This window comes from Akebia trifoliata, chromosome 2 (genome assembly GCF_017979445.1).
Source record: "Akebia trifoliata isolate Shusen 1 chromosome 2, ASM1797944v1, whole genome shotgun sequence".
In the NCBI taxonomy this organism is placed as follows: Eukaryota; Viridiplantae; Streptophyta; class Magnoliopsida; order Ranunculales; family Lardizabalaceae; genus Akebia; species Akebia trifoliata.
In genome coordinates this window covers 31387463-31403593 of record NC_141376.1, presented here as the reverse complement: position 1 = coordinate 31403593, position 16131 = coordinate 31387463, and the positions used below count along the sequence as shown (strand labels likewise).

The 16131-nt window shown below is 33.9% G+C and overlaps 1 long non-coding RNA gene across 2 annotated transcripts; it reads right to left on the bottom strand.

The window, feature by feature from the left end:
• Positions 1-3486: 3486 nt before the first annotated feature.
• Positions 3487-7190, bottom strand: LOC147410143 (uncharacterized). Of its 2 annotated transcripts, XR_015175648.1 has the most exons (6): positions 6722-7190; positions 6018-6120; positions 5864-5940; positions 4904-5128; positions 4604-4723; positions 3487-3598 (listed from the first exon to the last, which is right to left on the bottom strand). It is a non-coding gene; the product is annotated as an uncharacterized LOC147410143 (long non-coding RNA). The 2 variants fall into 2 exon arrangements; XR_015175649.1 differs by lacking the exon at positions 6018-6120 and having other exon boundaries at positions 6722-7185.
• Positions 7191-16131: the final 8941 nt, after the last annotated feature.

Sequence of the window (16131 nt, the reverse complement as noted above, 5' to 3'; positions counted from 1 at the left end):
GGTCAAGGGTGGGGGCATTAATAATGATATTAGAGTTGAGGATGGCTCTCTTGTTAGGTGGGGATTGTTGTACATTCTTGCCAGTGTGCTACATACTAGACCCATGATCGATCGGACATGCATCATTGTGAATTCGTGGTTCACGGTGGCAAAGAAGAGGAGGAAAGAAGGGGGGGGGGGGGGGGGGGGGCATTCGAGATTCTGGACTATAGGTAGTTCAATTCTCTTACCTTGAAATAACGCGCTTTAAAGTCATGAGGAAAACTCAAAACAGATAATATTGTCACCTAATCAAGGGTGGGAGTGTTACAAAATACAAGTCTTATCTAATTTTAGGAAAGCTAATAGTTATAAACTTGTAACAAATAAAAGGGATAGATAGGTTGCATATCACTTAATACGCGTTGTACTCCATCACTTAACAAAACAACTTGAACTGTACTAGTATGATTGCGAATGTAAAAACATAAGCATTATTTTCTTCTTCTTGAAAATCATAGTGGAAACATGGAGCCTAAGCTTCATAAAATCTTTATAGTCTACAGGAACTCCTACTAATGCTGGTTTGTAAAATTCCTTATCAAGGTGGAAGAAAAGGGTATAAGATAAAAACATTAAAAGATACAAAAAGTAAGCATTTTTTAGGTTGGAGTGCCACTAGTACTAGTTGATGTCAAAGTAGTCAGTCCCCAAGTAAAATTCTCAGTTAAGCGCATGGGAATAGGAACCATAGGTATAAAATTCCACTCTTATGATATTTTGAAAATATAGGCAAAGTTAGTGAAATCTCGGCTGAGTCAACTGGGTTCAAACAGCTTTGGAGTTGACAAAAAATTGAGTGGATAATAATCTTTTCAAGATTATTATGAGGAAAGATCCATAACTTACAGTTGGCCCAAGCCCAGACCATCAACTGTCTTCAACTAGGCCAAAAATAAATAAAGAACAGGCCCAGTCAATTTACATTTCTAATGTTCAAGTGGAACAACAGTCTCTTCTCTCTTCTGAGCTATCATTGGGGAGTAACTCCACATTACTTATGGTGATAATCTTATATGAACCTAATTAATTAATATATTAAAAGTGCATAGACCGCGCGTACTGGTGGAGAAAGTAGAGGATGATGCACTTTGTGTTGGATATCGGTTTTAAAATCTCATCCGAGACTGAGATGACATGCCCAAGTCATCTTGGTATCGTCCATCAACGAGACAGAGACAAGGTGTCTCAAGCCTGTGGAATCTTGTGAGATGACTCAAGCCAAGATTTTGAAAATCCTGTCCAAGCTCGTAAAACTTGACCAAGTCAACTCTGATTTTGTATATCTTTATTAAAATAATTCATTTTTTTAGAATTTAAATGCATATTATCTAAACAAAATATGATTTCATGATTAAACATCTTATAATCAACTTTCTTTTTTATAAAAAAGTTATGATTATTTTTATATAAATGTGTGTGAATAAGTATCTCTAAACCATAGTTTCGAATCTTTATATGCCCATCTGCATAAAAATGGCAATATGTAACTGTTGAATAGTGCTAGGGTGGTTGGTACGCGCAGCCCGTCAAAGCAAATATATATATATATATATATATATATATATATATATATATTAGAGAGAGAGAGAGAGAGAGAGAGAGAGAGAGAGAGAGAGAGAGAGAAGCCAAGTCTAATGATTTATCTCGTCCGAGGCGAGTTGCCTCATCCGAGATGACTCGGTCTCGTCCATGAAAGAGACAAGATGTCAAGGGAGATTTAAAACCATGTATGTTACATTGGTGTTGTGAAAAATCTCCTTTTGACCGATCAAGATTGATAAACTATGAAGATTAAAACAGAGAAAACAGAGAACACAAAATTGAGACTACAAAAAAATTTGACTATGTCCACGGGCGACGATGATAATTCTTTATTGATGGAAACTATGAAAATACAATTCAACTTTTAGGATTTCTAAAATTGGAATATATATGGCATCCTAGGGCAAAACACACATTTTTCAATTATGAAAATACCCCTAGAAGTTGTAGGGATGCCCAAATTAAAAAAGTCAAATTTGAGCCTTTGACCTAGAATTGGGAGGGAACTTCGTTCCCCTCAGGAGCATGTGCCCCCACACCTCCGGCTATAAGATACCCCCCAAAAAATTCAAGTTAGGGCCATAAACCAACAATTGGTACTCTTATTGGTGCAACCCACTAGCCCTTTTCCTAGGTTGTCCATTCCACTGATATTCATGGTTGCTAACTCGTAGCGTTTGTCACTTTGATACCCTTGTTTTTGGGCCATTAGGTGGCCATTTTCCAAGTCACCCCTTTTTTAGATTCAATCCTTGAGAAGTGGTACTAGCTTAAATACCATTTGATACAAGCATATGAATACACGAAAAGCACTTAAATATGCATTAACACATAAAGTTAAGCTCTATACAATCTTAGGATCGTTGTAGGATATTCATGAGAACATTGTCGATGATTACCAAAACATATAACATACTTTTATACCTTATTGTAGATTATAAATAAGCGAAGTAATTGTTGATTTCTTTAGTTGTTTCATAGGTACTTATATATTAGTCAAATGTATGAGAATGGTTTTTCTTCTCATTTTTGTCATGGCTGTCGAGGATCAAAGTATAAATAGAGGTAAAAAACAAATCACACTACGTGAAAATACACAAAATTCGACGGCCCAAAACCGTCGAATTATGTAACTATTCGTCGGCCTCAACCGTCGAATTCATCTGTCGAATTTGGCCTTGTCGAAAAAAAATTCGACGTTTGAGAACCATAGAATTTTGATATAATTCGACGGCTTAAAACCGTCGAATTTTATAAATTAGACGGCCCAACACCGTCGAATTTTGTAAATTAGACAGTCCAAAACCGTCGAATTTTTTAAATTAGACAGTCCAAAACCGTCGAATTTTTTAAATTAGACGGCCCAAAACCGTCGAATTTTTTGGAATTTTTTAACAGAACATTGACTGTAATTGTTTGTGATTTCCTCTATTAATTTGATGGTCTTCCATCAATTTATCCCTACAACTTATAAGAACAAACAATTAAAACTTTTTCTACAAACAATTACAGTAAAATCAAGCTGAATTAAAAGAATATTTACAAAAAAATAAAAAAAATAAAAAAAATAACTTGAATTTAGCAAATCTTGTATCAAACAATTTCATCTAACATCCTACTAGTTTACAAAACACACAGTTTGAGGATCAAAACCCCCTCACAGAATTCTGCCGAATTTCAACAGATTGTTGATCTTTCCTTGTAAAACCATCTTGTTTCCTCCAAAACCCAAATGGGTTATTCTATTTCCACCCATATCCTTCATCCTCCCCATCAAATTCCTCCTAAAAACTCTCCTCTAACTCATCTGCACTAGTTCTTGAAGAACCTATTAGAATCTCAGACCATAACTCCACATCTCCTCCTTTACTGCAAAACACCTGATTTCCATGGCTTTCAATCTTACACCCAACACCTTCTTTCTTCCCTTTATGCCTCTTTCGTTGTGGAATACAAACTTACCAAGAGCCCACCAGTCAACTGCACTAGTATGGCCAGCTCCAGTGATGATTTCCTGCAAAAAAATTTCGTTGTGAATCACAAAATTCTGAGAACTCTACAAAATGATAAGGTGCCACGTGGATGTAAAAGCATAAAATTCTAAAAAAAGGAAACATTTTTCATCGTTGATGAACACATTTTAACAATTGTTAGTACAGTGGTTGAAACCTTTTATCAGGATTCAGGAGAAGAATGGTTTCCTTAAATCTAATATATGTCGTGAATCCTATAGGAAATATTAAAGTGATCTATTTGTGTAACTACAATATTAGAAAAAGGAAAATGCTGGAATTACACAAACGGAGACACAAAGGCGACAAAAATGATGTGGTGGCACACACATAACCGTAGCTGTAGATTCAAGCCAGAGCACTCTAGATTTCTGCCTGATTGCAGATTCCTCATGCCTAGTTTGGAAACAAACAATATTTGCAACAGAATTAAATGCTACCTAAAGTGCAAGCTCTTTGGTTCATAATCATTTTCTTGCTCTTCTCATGCCTGCCTTTTGTGCTAAGTCAATTAAAGTGTGAGATTGTGCATTTAATGCTAGTCTAAGAGTGCATTTGATAGGTAAAGGGTTGGTGGTTAGTAAGGTGAAGTTGGGTTCAAGAGGGTTTGAACCTAAGACATGGGAACAACACTCCACATGTCTCTACCAACTTGGCCAAGTTGGCACTTCAATGAACATAAATTTTAACGGAAAAAATATAATCTGTTCTGTGATAGATATGCCATTGTAGATTAATCCAAAAGAGCGTATTAAATCGGTTAAGAGGACACTAAAGGAAATTGTAAAACAGTTCAAAGTAATTTCCATTTCAAGAGGATAATGAACAATAATGGTATTTAATTTTATGATAAAATCATATAATCTGACATCCACATCAAGGGTTTCAGTATTCTTCACGAGCCTAACCTTGACCTTGGCTTTTAAGAACCAGTTACAGCAGTTCACCCAAACATGCAGAGTACATATTGATTGCATGTAAAAAAGAATAAATATGTGAATGCTTACATGCTTTGCCATCCCAAGGATGGATCTTTATAGTCCCGGTGTTCTTTTTCCTAATCGGTTCCTCTCCCACAATCCTCTTTATAGTCCCGCCTCACCACGAACTTACAAACAAATACATGCCTGCAATACAAGATTAAAAACAAATAGGTATCACCTTAAGCTTTAAATCCGAACTTCTAAGTTGAGAATAGCAATTAGAATAACAATAGTATTTAACACTAGGTCGTGGTATCAATATACCAAGACTTTAAACAACTTAATTATGATAATGAAGGTGGCATCTTCCCAAATTAGACTTACTTGCACTTCTCCTCCATGAACTCTTTCTGTGACACAGAGTTGGTAATCGCTATAACATGGCAACTTGTTTACTTGTGTGCAATATGTAAAGTCAAAGCTCCCATCCCGCACCCCAGATCGAGGATGCTCTGCCCATCTTTTATTTGAGCCCTCTCCAAGTATAAATCCATCATTGCTATCTCAGCCTCGTCTAACGACATCACTTCATCCTTGAAATAAGAATAGCTGTAAAAAAAGAAAAGAAAAAAAAATTTACGTTATTTTTTACTACTACAAAAATTAAATCCAATAAACACCAAATTCACTCAACATCGACCAATATCATAATTAATCTCTCGGACTTTACCCACACAGACTCGAGAACATATTGATCACACACGCAAAAACAGTAACCTTCCTGTCTCCAAGAATCAAATCATAGCCTTTCCAAATGAGAAGACAGAAAAGAAAAAAAAAATGTGAGGAACCATATTAGAAATGTACTCAATGTGTACTATGTCCATGACTTGTTGATGACAGCCTAACTAAAACCAGACCGAATGGACACTTCTAACTTCCCTTTGTGAGAACTATTGATACTTTTGATCTCTCTTATACCTACCAACCAACCATGACTACTTGACATTTAGTGAGCCACCCTACATGGGTACAAGTATAGTTGAGGAAAAATGATCATGACCAAGGAAAATCAACCATCCAACAAATAGAGCCACAAAGTCAGAAAAATACAAAAGAATAAATTGTGATAATAACTGATGAAAATAATATAAAGTGGAGCAAAAACAAGGTGACAAAACAGAATAAAGACACTTAAGAGAAACTGCAAAACAAGATGGAGTTATTATTACCTTCCAACTATCATAGACAAAAAAAACAGTATACTCAATGATATATGTGATGTAGTCACTAATGGACCTATAATATATGGTGTAAATTTGAGATACATGGAAGAACGCTTACAGCCTCAGCAGCATCTTTTGCAGCTCTGAATCACCGTGAACGCTGCTGATTCATTTTAGCCCTTGGTGCAACCCCATCTGCAAAATTTAGAATTAAGCTAAAACCTATTCTGGTGCAAGTTGCAAATGCAAAGAGAAGCTGATATGGAGCTCACCAATTGCCATATAAAGAAGCTTTCTTGGGCGAACCAATTATAAGAGATGATCAATGTAATCAAATATCAATTTAAACACATCATCATAGGTAGCAAGTACGGGCTGCATGTTAAAAGAATATATTGGTATCAAGGAATCATGAAAAATGTTCTAGCATGAAGAGATGTTAAATGCTTGCTCCTTATTCTACATAATCCCAAAACATAATTAAAAAGAGATAGTTGTTTTGGACTCTGTGAGTGTGGTAGAACTCAAATTTCTGAAATGGATAGTTGAGGTTTCTTATAAAGAATAAATAATTAACAAACACCATGTAAACTCGGCATGTCATATTCAACTTGGTATTCTTATCAGCATGCACATCCAACAAATCAACATTCAGGTCATATCTGCAAATGTCATTGGGAGGCATTAAAAAGAGATTTTTTTTTTCCAGAAAATTGATCAATGAGACCATTGAAAGGTATACCCTATCAAGTTCAAACTCTCAAAAACTTCCTTAAGACTAAGATATTTTCCATCTTGGAATATGACAACCTTCAAAATAAAAATGAATTAGGGTTTTTACAAAAAAAATCCACTAATAACTTTACAATTAGAATTTCATTTTAGCACAAACAAGTCCGGTAAACTAGATTAAAGCATCTAAAATAGAATTTCAACTAGATTAAACTGAAATTACAGAGAAAATTATAAAATGTACCTTTTAAAAGGCTAAAACGAGGCAGGAAGAAGATTTCTGGATTTGAACAGATCAAAACTCTATCGATGAAGTGAAAAGAGCTAGGTGTTCTTCGATCTGAGCTAGCTCTGGTTTGATCGATCGATGTTCTCGAATGCCTCTCAAATATCTGGTTTGATCGGCGTTCAATGTTCTCTAATGCTTCTCGAAAGTCTGCTCGATTGCTCAAAACATTGTGAGTGTAGATCGAAGAGGGAGATTGAGAAGAAATTCAGAGTCGAAAGGGATTAGTGAGTGTAGATCGAAGAGGGAGATTGAGAAGAAATTCAGAGTTTGTGAGTGTAGATCGAAGAGGGTGATTGAGAAGATATTCAAAGTCGAAAGGGATTTGTTAAGAGAAGAGGGAGATCGAAGAGAAATTCCCAATCTCTGAACTTCTCTCTAAAACCATTCATTTTCAGAAAATCAAAATAGTTTTCATTTTAATTTATTTATAAGAAAAAAAGAAAAAAGAAAAAAACCCGGTGGTTCGTTGGGCTGGGGCTGTCGATTTTTTTTGGTGGGCTTAATTGCTGATTTTGGGCCGGCGAATATAAACGTGAGACTTGGGCCGTCGAAATTAACGCTAAATAAGTGCAGAATTTGGACTTTTTTGACGTAGTGTCAAGTGTATCTTTTAATTGTCATTTTCCTTTAAAAAGGTGCTTTGGATATTGGGTGTTTTAACATGTAAATTGTCTTACATGCTTATTCAATAGGGGTGGGTCTTCTTTACATCTTGAAGCTAGTCAATGTTATATATATATTTATTGTGAATGAAATTTTGAGGTGAGGAAGGTTCGATTCCTAGACCTCTCTTCTCTTTTAACATCATTTTACCATTTTTCTTATCCTTTTCTATTATTTTTGACTTGGTATGATGTTTGATCTGTTGAGTAACAAATACTACTTGAACTACTTAGAGCTAATCTTACACGTGTCTAATGCTTGGAACAAGTGGTGGATTAATGTGGAATTTATTCTAATGTTTGAATGGAAATGAAAGTAAAAGTAAAAGAAAAAGTTAAAGTAAGAATTAAGTCATTTGTTTGTAAGTTGTGATGTAAAATTTTAGTCCTACATCGAATAAAAACAACTAAATAGTGTAACTCTTATATAGAAGCTCTCACATTGTGTAGTAAATGTGAGATAGATATGGGTCAAGCCCATGGCAAGTGAGAGCCCATGGGTTCTAAAAGGGATTTGGGCTTATTGGTCCAAAAAATCTTAGTGTATATGTGCACATGGAATGCGCGCTCAGGGGGGGTGCAAGTCTTCGAATTTAAACGTCAAGTAGAGTCAACTTATAATTGTTTTAAATGACACAAATGGTATCTCAACTCTACAGACATGTGTGTTTGTTTGAACAGTCACAACCCAAACTTTACAGACATGTGTGTCTATTCGAAAAGTCACAACTCAAGTACATTAGAGATACTTCTAATTCTATAGATTCTCATTTGTTACAATTTTTGCATTCATTCAATTTTTGAGTTATTACTTGCATAATGCCCTTCTGTTTTCAAGAGATTTTTTTCGTGTGTCCTTGAGAATACAATTCACAGTACAAGTTCATTTGTACATATACATTAGGAGTGTTGCATTGTACACATGTGGAGCGTTATATCCTAAGAAATGGACATCCAAAAACTATTAGTACATCATAAGGGCAAAATCTGTCTTAAGTCTATTTTGTCCAATATAAGCCTCATTCATTTCAATATTAAGATAGTATTTTTATGGTATTTATAATTTATTTTGTTACTTTATTTCACATCATTTTTCTATTTATTCTCTCTAATCTTACATCCTAGAAATAACAAGTCTTTCGATTGAATGGGAAGTGATTTACTGCTTTTAGAATCCTTCTTTGTTTAGAACTCTATAAAAATTGATGGTGTGAAGGGTTTCAAACACAGAAAAATAATAATAATTATATTCTTTTTCTTCTTATTTGAGTTCTTTCTCCTTTGTTCTTAAATAAAATATGTTTTTCTTCGCTAGAGTACATCCTGAGAATTCTTGAGTTTTTATTATTGTTCTTGTAATCAAGTTTTTCCGGTTGAATCTTGGGAGGAAGACCAATCAACCCTTAAGCATGAGACAAAGGGTGATTATTTCCTTTAGGACAACGTGCACAACACATGCCTTCTACATTGTTTGCTGGTCCAAATTGATTCTTCAATCATCTTGTTGTTTCAGGTTGGTTGTTGATTTCAAAATTGAACATTTAACACAACTGTTGTAGTTGCTTTTCCGTTTATATTCACTGATGTTTGTATTGGATCCTCAAACCATGTTAGTCTATTTATTTTTCTCATTGGTTAATCGTTCTGATTTAATATTGCTTAATTACCATCACACTTTATTGTTTACAACAATTAATTGTGTGTTTATGACCATATTTTGTTGTCTTTTTTTTTAATTATAAATAAATTAAGGGTTAGGATCCATTGACTCCTAAAAAGTACTTATGTAAAAAACACATAACCCCAACCCTTTAAATGCAAAATCCAATGTTTGAGATTTATCATCGGGAAAAGTATTCCAAGATTTGTGTTTGAAAGGTTGAGATCATGTATTTTGTAGATACATGATCTTCAAAACCTTTGGGTCACTGGTTTGGAGTCGCCACCATTCAATTAAGGTGTGAATGGATATTATAAAAAAAGTTTTGAAATTAATTTTTTCTTGGCTTGTTGTGACTCACATATCCATATGGATAGAGAAAGGGTCTTCCTAGAGACTCTATGGTAAGGGAGTTCAGTTGAGGGACAATGAAGGTATTAGGCACCTTGTCCCTCCTATCCTAAGATGGTTACCATAGTTGATCAAAAGTAAAATTTGAAACTCATTTTTTGGGGGGTTTTAAAGATAGAAGAAGCTATAAATTTTTTTTAAGGAAAATTGACAATAATTTTTTTTTTAAAAAAATGAACAAGTCAAAATGATGAGCAAGTCCCTACTAGAAGTAGGTGCTTGCTGTAACTTTTTTGTGAGCTTGGGACTTTGACGGAAATCCATATGGATTTCATCATTTAAGGTCTCAAAGTTTCAAAACAAGTTTATGTGCTCCCTAGAGAGACTTTATTTGTTAATTTGATTCTTAGGTGATATTCATGGATTGAACAAAATCATGCTTGAATCAAATTTTATGCATGAAATTTTTATCAATTTTTCGGACTATTTTTGTTGGCTCTAAAGGTTATGGATAAACCTAGAAAGACTTATACCCCCACTTGTAACCATTTTAAGAGTGAGTGTGTGTAAAGTGTATGCATAGGATGGACTCATTAAGAGAAGATTACGTCCTAAGAGAATTTACTCTCTAGCACTATTTTCATAAAAAAAGATTAAAAAAATGATGAACTATAATTCTAGAAAACTTAAAATGAAAGAAAAGTAAAATATCTACGCTATGAATTTAAATTGCATGGAAATAAAGAATGTAAAATAACCTCATCTAATGCTCTCATGGAATTTATTAAGTACTTATTGGGGGAGATTACCTCTAAGAGGGATTTTTCTCTATCCCCAAGCCTCTAAACTTCAAAATTTAAAGAACTACATTAGAAAATAAAAAAGTAAATTAAATAGAGAAAAGTGCTTGAAAGTAAAGCAAAAGGGGAGAGTAAGTGTACGGAGATTAAATGGGGAGGTTGGAGGGTTTAATCCCACCTTGGTCTTTTTCTTCTTGTATTTTTTTTATAAATTTTGAGATAGATTTGAGATAATGGGAAAACTAGAGAGGTTTAGGAGAGATTTTGGTAGAATTTTGAACCACCAAAATAAACTCCTCTTTTTGTCTTGGAACGATCTTCTATATATAGGATTTTAAGAGATCCTTATGGATAAATTAGTCTTAAATCAACATGGGATGGATACACATTTGATTTTGAAAATCTTAATGGCCTAAGTCTATTGATTACGTTTTGATGCATGCGGGCTTGTGGACAATTTTTCGACTACCCATTTTTCAAACCTCAATGTACACCGGAGTGTCCACGTCTTATCTTGGTGAATGGGGAGGATGTTCTCCTCCCCGCTAACCAAAATAACAATCTCGAGGATTTGAGAATATCGACATCTAGGGTTAAGATTTTAGCAAGGGAGGGGGTGGTTTGTGCATTGAGCTATGAATCGCATGTGCACGTGCATTTTTTGAAAAAATGTATCAATCTTAAACATCATTTGTCCAATGAAAATAAAAAATACAAAGCGTAAAATAAGTAAATATTACATACATTCTCCAATGACAAAAAAAAAAAGACATAAAAGATGTTAGTAGATAAGCACAAATGCAAACAAATGAAACTATTTTTTTTCTTTTTAAAATGATCGAATCAAAAAAAGGGTCAGACCTTCTAGTGGTCTTCCCAATGGAGTCACCAAGCTATGGACACAAGATTTTTGTTTTCAAATATCTTTCCCACTTTGGGATTTTTTTGGAGTCGCCACCATTCTTTTTGGAAAATGGTGTGAATGGTCACCCAAGTTGCATTTTTTGAAAAACATGTTATTTTGGCATTTTAGTGACTCTCGTACGGATATAGCTAATTGGTCCAATCTTAGATCTAGGTAAGGGGGTCCATGTTAGGGAGTAAGGAAGGTGTTAGGCACCATACTTCCTTCATGATTGGTGGTAATCTCAGATTCAATCGTTTTGAAAATAAAATAAAAAAGATTCGATATGTGCCCTCGAATGTGAGGGATTTTGATGTTGGTTTAAACCATTGAGGGCACCCTTATTGAAAAAGGGACATTTCAATGGCTCAAAACTTTCGTGGTATGTGTATAGGTATAGAAAAGGGAGAAAAGTAGAAGAGGGAAGTTGGAGGGGAGAAAAGGGGGATTATTTGTCCAAAACCCACATTGACCTTGTCTTCATCTTCTTTGATTCTTTAAAATATGAGTTTTCATTGTCTTGATCTTGATATGATAAGGAGTTAGACCTTTGATGATTGAGGGTTAAGTTGATAAGTTGAAAAATTGAGGGTGATTAGTGAGTAGAATGAGAGTGGAGAAATAAGAAAGTATCATTGTATATTTTTTTCTATTGGGAATGTATTTTTTTCTATTAGGGATGCATTTTTTTTATTGGGTGGTTGTGTTGAGAATGAGAGGGGATTTATAGAATTTTGGGAGTTATTTTAGGGGTAAAATGGGGTGAAATGATAAGAAAGGGTAGAATTGTGTAAGGTTTGTGAGAGGGGTGTGTTTTAATTAAAAAAGATGGAAGGGTATTTGTGGAAGGATGTTGAAATGGATCATTTGTGATCCAAATGATTTGGATATTTCAACCCATTTTGGTTGAGTGTTAAATGGAATGAAATGAGTAGTGTTTGGTTGAGAGAATGAGGTCGTAAGATGGCAGTTGATTGGTTGAGTGTTTGGTGAGTTAAAGGAAGTGAGTTTTGATTAAAAGATTGGGTTGTGCAAGCGGATTAGTTGGTTAGGTATTGGGAAGGTGAAAGAGGTGATGACATGTGTCAAAAGATATAGGATGAAATGTTTTATGTGTGTTGATTGAAGATAATGAGTATTTGATTGGAGAGAAGGGGTGTATGTTTGGTTTGTGAAGATGGATTTGCAGGAAATGACGAGGGTAAGTTAAAGAAGGGTATGGGTTGAGATGTAGGTAAATGATTTTTTAGAAAAAGGTGATGGGAGTAGGTAGTTGAATGAGGGAAGTGAATTGAGGTGGTGACAAGTGTCCCACCTTGATAATCTTAGTTGATTGGTTGTGATATTGGGCTTGGGTTGAGAATTGGGCTTGGGTAGTGATAGATGATGGGTTGAGTTGTATGGGCTTAGGGGGTAAGTTGGGCTTGGGTATAGTAGTGGGTTGAATTGAATTGAATTTGGGTTGGACTAGGTTGAAAAGTGTAGAGTGGTGGGGTAGCTTTGGGTCCATAGGCCACGTGGGTAGGGCCTTAGGCCATTTATTGAAAGAAATTTGAAGGTTTTATCTTTGAGGTCCGTCCCAATTTTTATGAATTTTGGGGCATTTTCTATCGAGGTTCCAGTCAAATTTGAGTATCTACACTTATCATTTTTAGAACCTAGAAAGTCGTATTGTCATAAAAAAAAAACGGAAACAACATCAATTTTATGGTCCCATCAGGCTAAAAAAGTGAATTGTTATTAGAAATAGAATTTGACCACGTCATTAGATCTGGAATGAAAAATTATATAAAATAGAGTATTTACTCGTCACTTTAGAAGTTCGGACGGTCAAGTTATAATCAAACGAAACAATATTAAAAATATCGATTTCATCCCGTCAACATATATAAATAAATGTTAAATAAAAATCACTATTTATCTTCTCTTCCAATGCATAAAAACTAACCGAGAGTTTTTAAAAAAAAAAAATTTCTCAACTTTCAACCTTAGATTTGTCACGAACAGGTTGTCGTGAACTTCCGACGAAGAAGAAAAAAACATCCGTAGCATCGACCTCTACAAAACCCACACATTTTCTTTTCTTTTTCTTTTTTTCTTTCTTTCTGTTTCGTTGAAAAACAATCTTAGGATACATGGGAGTTTCGAAACTTCGACCTCAAATTTCATCTACTTCGAGGCCAAACCGTCCTCCGTCGTAGAAAGGAGAAAGGATGACGATATTTAGATCTTTGAAACCACCGGATCCGATAAAAAATCAACCATCTTGATGTCTGATCCACCTCAATTTCTGAGTTGATCATCTCGATTTTCATACACGTGCTTCAATTCTGTAGCATAGAGATTGGTAGAGACTCTCAATTTCTATTGCTAACTATAGATTGTGAAAATTGCATTTAGGATTTTAATAAAAATTTATTATGTGTTACAAAAATATTGAACTTTTTTCGTTATTTAAAATTCATATCAGGACCTTCATATTTGATGTATTTAATTGTATTTTATAACAAATTATACGTGGATATGATATTTCATAGGGTTATTTCCACCAAATGAGTTCTATGCACTACTTAGACCCCATTTTGATATAAGTTTTGTAAATTTTTAATTTAAATGATAAAAATAAATTTTCAAATGTGAAAAATGATTTAATAGCAGAAAATAAATATTTGAGTGAATGAATATCTAAAAATAAAATATGTGTTTGAAAACGTAAAAAGTGCAATAATAAAAAAAAAATGGATAAAATTATAAAATGTAAGAATTACACCCGAGGGCCGATGTCTGTATTTTACATTATAATGTTGTGTGTGGGTTGGAGAATGCATATATAGGGATAATGATATTGGTTGCATGTTTATTTACTTTCTATAGCGCGAGGCGCAATTTTTGTTTCTGTTATGTTATTTATTTTAACCATGTGGCCACAGTCACATGGTAGAAAATTAGATATCCATTCTCAACTCTGTAATGTTAATTTCTTATTTATTTTCAAAGAAAAGAAATGATATGTATATGCAACTATTTATTGAACTGTTAAAGAACTTGTGAATACTTGAAGGAATAATATGTTATATCATCTGGAGTGATATATTATCCTGGAATCCACAGTAGGAACCGCCAAACTCATACATGGTATGAGACACGTATGAGAGTGGAGTCACAATTGGAATCTTAGTTTATTCATCTTTATCTTTACTAATGAACTTGTAATGTAAAGGTGGTCATATACGAATGGAGTTGTATATTTGGGAATCACTGACACACCTGATAGGCATAGACGAAGATGATTAATCAATGATCACTCACAATCTATAGTAGTCGAACGTTTAGACACATCGAAAAGAGACATATTACTTACGATCACGTCAAATGACCAGGCTGAGTCAGATAAATGGTCTTCCAAGTGTGATAAACAACGATTATCTACAAAATCAGGAACTAATACTTTATTATGAAATATCATGTCTCAACTAGGAGTGATCCAATTGTGAATCTCAATTCTTTAATTCCACTACTCCACCATTGTGTATTATGCACTATTGTCTTATTTTGATATTTAAAATGCAATGCATGTTTAATGTTTTCATTTAGTCAATTAGATTTGCATAAAAGAAAATGCTATAGTGAGTATTATTAATTGATTGAATGTGAGTTTTAAAAATGTTCAGTTACTCATCCTTGACTATACATACCTGTTAATCTTAATTTATTCTGTAAAATTTTACTTATGTTAAAATGATTTAGTATGTTTCTTTGTTAATGTTAGGAGAAATTATTGATAGAAATTATTTGCTTCTCTGCTAAGTAACCATTGTTACTCGCCCTTTTCTTTTCTATTTTATTAGTTTCAAATCCAAAGCTTGGCAAGGCAAGTGTAGAGCACGAGTGAGGATTATCTGATAAGTCAGGTTGATGACCAGAATCCGTTACCTAGTGAATATTAGGGCTATACCTTCTAGTGGTGTTAATTCGTCAGGAGTATTATAGATTTTGGTAAAACGTTAGGACTTTAATCCTATATTTTATTTATCTTTCCGCACTCTAATTTATCGTACGTTATTAGATGTAAATAGGTCACTGTTGTTATTATATTTTGTATGTACATAAGCAGGTTGTTATGTATATTATTTATCAGGTGAAGCATGTATTTAGTGCCTTGAAATGCTAACATAAACAGATGATACCATGTCGAAATTTTGAAGCATCACCTAGTACCTCGAGATTTGACATGGGGCTTTGTGTTAGTATTTCGGAGATACCACATTTTTATTAAGTGTATTCAAAATAGACCCTAAAGCTCAAGTTTAATCAAAGCCCAAAGCCAAGACTTACCTAATTTTCAAAGCATTTTTGACTAAGTTAAGATAAATCCCACTTATTTTCCACTCAACCATTCTTATATTTTCCACTTCACCCCATCACTACATTGTCTTCTACTATTTCATCTATCCAAATCCTATAAATAATCCCCAAGCCTATGATAAAATATTATACCTTGCTACTTTGCAAAATTTATGCAATTTTCATTACTCTTTTCCCCCATCTTTTTTTTCGTTTTTCATTTTGTAAATTTAGTTTAAATTTTGTCGTAAGAAGAATGGAGGTTATCGACAAGTTGTAGATCAATCAAAGCTTTCAGTCTCCATTCTATCTATTTCTTTTTCTTTTAATTTATTTACTTAACGTTGCGATGATCACCTAGATTCTTTCCGTCTAGGAAATTAAAGAAGCAGTGAGCAAGTTTAACAGTTAGCAAGCATTTACTTTAATTTATTAAAATCATTAGATGATTAATAGGTTTCACTTCATATACCTTAAAGCTTAAATTATTTTAAACATAATTTTCCTTATTTTCCATCACATGTCATGATTGATCATTATTGGATTAAGTCTTACTATGATCGATGCTCGAAGTGATGGATAATCCTTAAAAATTATTGCATCACAAGGGAATGAGACCTTAGACTTGGACTTCGGACTTAAGA